This window comes from Ips typographus, linkage group LG7, assembly GCF_016097725.1.
Source record: "Ips typographus isolate SLU linkage group LG7, UJ_Ityp_2.0, whole genome shotgun sequence".
NCBI classification, from domain to species: Eukaryota; Metazoa; Arthropoda; class Insecta; order Coleoptera; family Curculionidae; genus Ips; species Ips typographus.
The window spans coordinates 766,009-772,649 of NC_138428.1; the positions used below are offsets into that span (position 1 = coordinate 766,009).

The window sequence follows — 6,641 nt, forward strand, 5'->3', positions numbered from 1 at the left end:
TGGATTAGAGAGATTAGGTTTCGGTCGTGGGCATACGTTGTCATGTTTTACGGGAACATGTTTTAGGACGGATGGTCGATTAATTCTCGAAGATTCCGCGATCGACCGACATACGGGGACCGTCATAAATCCGAACAAAAGAAGACTTATATCCACGTTCGAGGACAATAAAAGGAGGCATTGTGCACCGTAAAAGGGCCTCGATCGTGAGCTACTGGGTGGTAAAGGTAATAACGCCAAATTATCGGTCATAATTCCTGATATTTATAATCACATTCCGGACCAATTTCATTCATTTCCCTCCTCCGAAGGACGGTTTATTGTTCTGTTAGTCTAGGCAAACCTATAAAAGTTAATTAATTAGGAAGATATACGTTTTAATTACATTTCAGTTGTACGGTAGTATGAGGACATGTTTTTCGTGACCGTTTTATCGTTTCCCAGGGTTCCAATCCCAAACGGATTTATGTCTGTCGTCAGGTTGTGAGAACCGCCCAGGGGCGGGTACGAACAAGAACCACTTCCGGTTCGGACACCTCAATTTCCGTTAACTAAATCATATCGCCTCTGTCAGTCGATTGCGTGATGGTACTGCTCAAAATGCTCAAGTACCTGTCCGGCATTTTTGATCAGCCCATTCGAGAACGCTTCGACCCTTGAATACGAAATCTCTCTTCTGCAGGAAATCGTGGAGGCAATTTCGATCCGATTTACGACTCTGCTGGTCCTTTGAGCCCTCTTCTTCGTATAACAAATTAACTCATCCAATTAAACACTAGTACGCCACTTGATAAATGTAGCTGTAGCATGCCACGGTCTCAATAATGTCTTTATAGGACGAGCTTATGATTATTTCTGATGTTAATGCGTCTGGTTTGCTTTCAGGGGCGTACTGCTTTATATTACACTACAATGTGCTGTAATTTAACACTTTTAAAGATATTTAAGGGCTAAATTACGCTAACTTTTATAGGAAAAAGTCAGGTAAGTGCTGTAGTATCATTCTGCTTTTCAAAACTTACAAAATAACCTTCTTATACTCTGTACTAAAAGGTTGCAGTTTTTGGGCACTAGTTTTTCAGCTCTGCCACTATTGTTATGACAGTTGTCACATGACCGTATAAGTAACTACTGGTCAAGGGTCACGTGACATCTGTCATTAACGTCAAAACTGGCAATCTATATCCAGAATAGGTCAAAATTGCCGTTTAAAAACAGTTTTCTTGCAACATTCTAAACTAGATTGTTCTTTCAGTTCTGGCACAATTATTTTGACATTTTTAACATCACCGTATAAGTAACTGCTGGTCGAGGATCACGTGACATCTGTCATAAACGTCAAAACTGGCAATCTATAACCAGAATAGGTCAATATTGCAGTTTTGAACAGTTTCTTTGCAATATTCTAAACAAGACTAGTTTTTCAGTTCTGCCACTATTGTTATGACAGTTGTCACATGACCGTGTAAGTAAGTGCTGGTCAAGGGTCACGCGACCACTGTCATTAACGTCAAAACTGTTAATATTTACCAAGATTTAGTCAAAAGTGCAGTTTAAAAACAGTTTTCTTGCAATATTCTAAACTAGATTGTTCTTTCAGTTCTGGCACAATTATTTTGACAGTTGTCACATGATCGTATAAGTAAGTGCTGGTTGAGGGTCACGTGACATCTGTCATAAATCACAAAACTGTCAATCTATATCCAGAACTGGTCAAAATTGCAGTTTTGAACAGTTTCCTTGCGAAATTCTGAAAATGACTAGTTTTTCAGCTCTGCCACTATTGTTATGACAGTTGTCACATGATTGTGTAAGTAAGTGCTGGTCAAGGGTCACGTGACAACTGTCATTAATGTCAAAACTGTCAATCTATATCCAGAATTAGGCAAAATTCCGGTTTAAAACAGTTTTCTTGCAACATTCTAAACAAGACTAGTTTTTCCGCTCTTTACACTATAATCTGCTGTAATTTAACACTTTTAAAGATATTTAAGAGCTAAATTACGCTAACTTTTATAGGGAAAAGTCAGGTAAATGCTGTAGTATCATTCTGCTTTTCAAAACTTACAAAATAACCTTCTTATACTCTGTACTGAAAGGTAACAGTTTTTGGGCAAAATTCGTGTGTAAGTATAGAGATTTGATCTCAAAAACTGTAAGCATACACACTTGCTTAAATGATGACAAATTATGGCGTTTTCGTGTAGCAATACACTGGTTTTGCTCTAAACATGCCAATTTAAGTGTTTTAGGTTGCTAAAAAGTAGGCTAGTAGGTGTTGACTCACCAAAAATGAGGCTTTTAACACTAAAAATGTTTCTATTTTTGACAATCAATTTTGAAATCGAAGACCTCCTCCAGTACCAAAAGATCTATTTTTCCCCTATTATTTATCATTTTACGTGGCTGGCTGTCGTACCCAAGTTGATCAACGACGCGTGGTACCTGCCCTATTGTTGTTGCGGGGCCGGGTACCGAAGATAACGCGCGTTGAAGAAGCTGTAAGGCACCTATCGTGAAAATCATCTTGGCACCCATCGGACGGTACAGAGAAGTCGATTTGTCAAAAAGTGCTGTCGCAATGGAACCTTTCGCGCACGCAACCTGAAATTAAAAGTCCGCACCGGTCGTAACATTAAAAAAAAATAATACAAGAACCAAAACAAATACGTAACAAAAGAATTACGTATGCGGAGTACCACACTCGGGTAGTACCACGGCCAGGATATGCACCGAATTTATTTTTATTGGAAACTGATAACGTATTCACGTTGAATCGTTGGGGGAATCGCCGGATGTCTGGAACCCAAAGCTTTTAAATCTTGTTCGTAATAATTTAATTCAAATCAGTCAATAAGTTCAAATGAGTAAGGTTAACTCTATTAAATAGACCTTGTTAGAAATTCATTATATAGATAAAGAAGGGGGTAAAAAATGGTGGTACCCATGGGAACGGAAATTGAAATCGCTCGTTAGCGAATCGGAATATCGTAACCTCTTCCGACCGGTCGACGGCCATAAATCAAAATGCCCGCGTGAGTTTGCAGCCACTAACAATATAGTAATTAATATCGACCCACGAGAGTGCGTTAGTACCAAAAAATCGCCATTTTGATAACGCGTAATTATAGGCGAGCTCGCAAAAGGTTATCGCTTCATCTACTACGTTCTGGTGCACTTGGACTGTCTAATGCACAAAGGTGGTACCACCCTCGTATGTAAACAAAAGCGTTGTAGAGTGTAAGTCTTTGGTCGTGGTACCCTACACCACCACCCACACAGTACAAATGCTACTGCCAACCTAGGTACTGTCCGTTATCTGCGGTGTTCAGGTGGTCAGAGCACACAAATATAACCGTCACAGCGGCCATAATCAAGTGTCCTGAAAAAAAATGATATCAGAACATCTGCACATTCCGAAAGCACAACATTCGATTTTATGGACACTCGCTAATACTTATTCGTGCCCGCATCACTTATTCCCAGCTACTCCGGGGTACCATATCAGTGACGATAGTACCGCTCGGCAGTTCTAGTAACATTTAGACCGTTCATGTTAACAAAACTGTAGTGTACCCTATCTAGCAGCCGACCGACAACCTATGGCACATCGACGCATTAAATTGACTCTCTGTGAGGTGGTACCAGGGTAACTATCACTCTACTTCATCTCGTTTCATCCTTTTGGAGGTGGGTTGTGTTTTTGTTTTCAGTCAAACTGTTTTTTTTTAGAAGGTGAGACAATTTGTAGGGGTTGTAACTGACAGTAGCTTGTCTGGATTTCCAATTGGGGGTACGCAACGAATGTCCCTGGTAGAACCGATTGATCGTACCAAACTTCACCGGGCAGATCGTTTACATACTTTAAGTATCTTTACTGGTACTACCACCGGGCACTTAGCTCTACATTTACCGGCTTAATGGTACCATACGTCGGGTTTTTACAAACTGTTATGGGTTCCTCGGTCCGACGTTCGCTGTTTACGCGTTTCTAATCTGCGCCCGGTTTTGGCGGTACCGCTCATTGTTTCCCTCGCATAAGGTACTGGATGGCGTAATTTTTGTTTCAGGCAATCTTCATATTTACGATCGCCTAATGCAGAAAAATCACGATCGATGCTCGTAAATTATTGATAATCGTGTGGCGGTACTGGCGTTGCGTAATGTGTCATTTACTCACTAGTTGAATTAATCAATGTTTTATTTTATGATTTGTGGTGTCGAAATGCCTGTTTGTTATTACAGCTGTGTTAGAATATAGTTATTTACGCATAGCGAGTTGAAATTTTGTTTTTAAAGGTAAATTTGTATTGAATTATTATTTGACAGGAAACAAATTCTATCTATAAAACAATTTGTATTTGATTTCTGTTTTACTCTTCCAGAAAATCATCGCAAAAACTGGTGATTTCTAAAGTCACGAAGTGAAAGCGGCCATATTGTCTCGAATTAACAACAACAAAGCGCGATCATCAGAAGAGTTTCGCGTGTCAAAATCGTCCGAAAAAACTAAATAATAAAGGCGCTAATAGTTGGCAAATGACCTGGAGAAACGCAACTTGCGTGCAAACCAATCGAGAACGTGAGAGAAAACGCGGGGAGTTTTTTCCGGCTCTGCACGGTTCAGGTTTGGAGGGATGGGCGGCCGAACGTTGGCCGCCCGTTTCTAACCCCGTTTCCGAACCGGTCACGATGACGAATCGAAACGGTGTCCGAGAGCGAAATCACCAACTTGTTCGCTTGCAGATCGATAAATCTTGATTTTTATCGATCTAATCGGATCGGATCGACACGACGGAATCGATATTAAATGTCAAAAGTAATTAGAATCGACTGATATTGTTTAATGGTTAATGTCCCGTCGGGTTCGATTTATCGACCCTCGATTCTAGGAATACATTGTATACAGGGTGATACAATTCCATATACGGAATTGGTGCCGGTCGAGTGTCACGTGACCACAATCATTAACGTCAAAACTGTCAATCTATATCCAGAATTAATCAAAAAACAGTTTTATTGCAACATTCTAAACAAGACTAGTTTTTCAACTCTGCCACTATTGTTATGACAGTTGTCACATGACCGTATGAGTAAGTGCGGGTCTAGTGTCACGTGCCAACTGTCAATAACGTCAAAACTGTTAACCTTTACCAAGATTTAGTCAAAAGCACAGTTTAAAACAGTTTTCTTGCAATATTCTAAACATGATTGGTCTTTCAGTTCTGGCACAATTATTTTGACACTGATCGTATAAGTAAGTGCTGGTCGAGGGTCACGTGACATCTGTCATAAACGTCAAAACTGTCAATCTATATCCAGAATTAGTCAAAATGGCGGTTTAAAACAGTTTTCTTGCAACATTCTGAACAAGACTAGTTTTTCAGCTCTGCCACTATTGTTATGACAGTTGTCACATGACCGTATTAGTAAGTGCGAGTCGAGCGTCACGTGACAACAATTAACAACAAAATTGTCAATCTATAAGTAGAACAGTTCAAATTGCAGTTTTGAACAGTTTCTTTGCAATATTCTACTGGTCTTTCAGCTCTTGCACAATTATTTTGACAGTTGTCACATGACCGAAGTAACGGGTCACGTGACAACTGTCATTAACGTAAAAACTGTCACTATACAGAGTGTATCTGAAAAGTGCTACCATAAGTTCAGCTTCAGTCCAAAAGTCAATAATTTCGGAGATACAGAGTGTCAAAAGTGCAATTTAGGGTGCCGTTTGTTTGGCTTTATCTCGATCTGTAGAAACCGTTTTCTCTTTTGATAACAAAATCAACGACATCCGGGTGTGAAGTTTTCGGGTGCAATCTAGACAATAACCACAAATTTATGCGTTTGTGTGTCCGTGGCCTATCTCAGGGTTGGATCTAGTTATATTGTCCCGTTGTTGGGGCGACCCACATGGGTATGACGTCGTTTTGGTCCAAGGGGCCCCATCCGTTAATTACCACCCTTTGACAATTTAATAAATATGTTTATAATTAAAAATCGTCTAAAGAAAACAAAGCCGTGGCGCAGCCAATCGGTAAATCGCCCAACCGGACAGCATAATTGGTATAAGCCGAGTCCAATAAATAATTTCGTATCGCTTTCATGGGTGGGCAAAGTCGTTCTCCAATTTCCGACCATCAGTTTATCGGCAAACGCATCTCGTGTCTGCCCTCTGTTTGTTTTAAATCCGGCCAGTTTGTCCTTATGTATGTAAACCTTCCCAAGAATTTTCTAAAACTGTCCTAAACGTAGTGTTTACGTCTTGCAAAAATTGCCAGAGTCCTAAACAAAATTACAATTTGTTACCAGAGGATTATCCGTTTGTCTTGAATCTTCCAAGAAAATTCTGAAACAGCCAAAGGTTCTGCAAGCGTTGTAAACCTTCCAGCAAATGCTTGTCGAATCATTTGGCAAATCCTACAATCCTCAAAACACTACTGAAAACTTTTCAAAAAATTGCCAGAAGCCTCTGAGAATGTTCTAAACATTATACATTTTTTTTTAATTACCAGGGACCTTTACAAATCTCTTACAACGTCCAAGAAAATTGTAACACTGCCAGAGGTGTTTAGCATTGGCAGAAGCCTCTGCAAATGTTTTAAATCTTACCATTATTTTTTTAAGCGAAAAATTGG

At 39.8% G+C, this 6,641-nt stretch overlaps 1 long non-coding RNA gene across 1 annotated transcript; it reads left to right on the forward strand.

The window, feature by feature from the left end:
- The first annotated feature begins 2,616 nt into the window (after nucleotides 1-2,616).
- On the forward strand, nucleotides 2,617-4,365 carry LOC145731839 (uncharacterized). Its single transcript, XR_014178888.1, has 2 exons — nucleotides 2,617-3,649; nucleotides 3,733-4,365. It is a non-coding gene; the product is annotated as an uncharacterized LOC145731839 (long non-coding RNA).
- Nucleotides 4,366-6,641: the final 2,276 nt, after the last annotated feature.